We start from the raw sequence: 1723 nt of genomic DNA, 5'->3' as shown, positions 1-1723 counted from the left end.
CCCCCCCCCCCCCCCCAGGCAGCAGGCTCATTTCCCAGCCTGCAGCTCCATGCCCCAAAGCTGTTTGCTGAGTGGATCATCAATCCGGGAAGTGGGATGGGCATCTTCTCTCTCCATGCAAGCTGCCAGCTGCCGGCATCCGGAAGCCTTCACAAGCTGGCCTGGGCCCTCTAGCAGCTTGGGGTGTGTGGGACCTTGTAGAAAGGTGGGGTGCTGGGAGACAGCAGGAGCTGAGCTGCACACACCCCGGTGGCCTGGTGGTGTGGAACCAGTGAAGTGTGTGCAGCTCAGCTCTCCAGCCTCTGTTTCCCCGCCTGCTGTGTGCCCACATGAGATGTGCAAATGAGGTTTTGGTGTCACTTCTCCCGTCAGAGCGGTGGGGTCAGCTGGGAGGTGGGCGCTGCCCTCCCTGTGTATGCACGAGGACCCCGAGGCTGGGGAGGCGCCTGACCACGTGGGGGTGGGGGTGGGGGTGGGGTGCTGTTTCTCAGCAGCCTCAAAGCTGGTGTTTGTACTTTAGAGTCGGCCTCCCCAGCCTCAGTTTCCCTGGTAGATGGTAATCATGGAGGATTCAGTGGGGGGCAGTGTGCGGGAAGGCTGCTGTTCAGGGTGGAGTACCACCATCATCATCACCGGCTCGCCATCTGGTTTTGAGTTTCCCTTTGACTTTGCATCATTGTTGTTGTTGTTGAGAAGACACACAGCACCCTGTGACATGGGTGACGGTCTTATCTGTTTAACCATCTCACCTTCCTTTTTTGAGTTGTCCCCCCATGAACATGAACTTGCTGCCCCCCAAATTCCTAGCCGACCTTTTGAGTTGCTGTTGTCAATTTGATCCCACATAACCCACATAAATCTTTCTGTTTGTATCATTTTTTGCAAAAATATGCATAGCCCTACTGGCATAGTAGGTTAAACAATGGGTCAGTAACCACAAAGTTAGCAGTTCAAGTACACCAGCCACTTGGCAGGAGACAGATGTGGTGGTCGTGTGCTTCTGTAAAGATTATAGTCTGGGAAACCTGAGGACCAGTTCTGCTGTGTCCTGTAGGTTCACTGTGAGTTGGAATTAATTCAGCCGCAGTGGGTTTGGGGTTTTATGATGTAGTACAAACCCTGTATAGGACGACTATGAGTCAGAATTGACTTGTTGGCACTTAACACCACCACCAACAGCAACGATCGTGATGTTACTTTTACTGGCCCAGAATCTTTGTTTCTGTACATTGAGGTGCAATCTGTAATGAAGGCTGTAGTCTTTGATCTTCATCAGTAAGTATTTCAGGTCCTCTTCACTTCCTGCAAGATTGGATCGTCTGCATAAGGCAGGTTGTTAATGATGAGTCTTTCTTCAGTCCTAATGCTATATTTTTCATATCATCTAGTTTCTTGCCGACTGCAAGGTTGGCAATTCAAACCCCACCTTGGAAACCCTAAGCAGGGTTGATGTGAGTTTGAACTGACTCCACAGCGCTTAGCTTCGTTCAGCACCAGTTTGTTGAAGGAGTTCATTTATAGTCCATCAGTTCCTGGAGCCTTGGGTTTGGCCAAAGCCTTCAGTGCAGCTTGGACTTCTTCTTGCAGTACTTCGGTTTTTGGTCGTCGCTACCTCTTGACATGGTTGAGAGTCATACCTTCCCCGATTTCATTTTATATTTTCAAAAGCTTTTGTTGTGAAATGAAGGTTTACAGGGCAGATCATCAGTTTTGTTTTTAATTT

At 49.9% G+C, this 1723-nt stretch overlaps 1 protein-coding gene across 1 annotated transcript in view; it reads left to right on the top strand.

Moving 5' to 3' along the window:
• GNA11 (guanine nucleotide binding protein (G protein), alpha 11 (Gq class)) overlaps positions 1-1723 on the top strand; it is a 33414-nt gene that overhangs the window by 8901 nt on the left and 22790 nt on the right. The gene's annotated exons all lie outside the window — the stretch shown is intronic.

The sequence above is a fragment of the Chrysochloris asiatica genome, unplaced genomic scaffold (genome assembly GCF_000296735.1).
Source record: "Chrysochloris asiatica unplaced genomic scaffold, ChrAsi1.0 scaffold00125, whole genome shotgun sequence".
NCBI classification, from domain to species: Eukaryota; Metazoa; Chordata; class Mammalia; order Afrosoricida; family Chrysochloridae; genus Chrysochloris; species Chrysochloris asiatica.
This window is presented reverse-complemented; position numbering and strand designations above follow the sequence as displayed.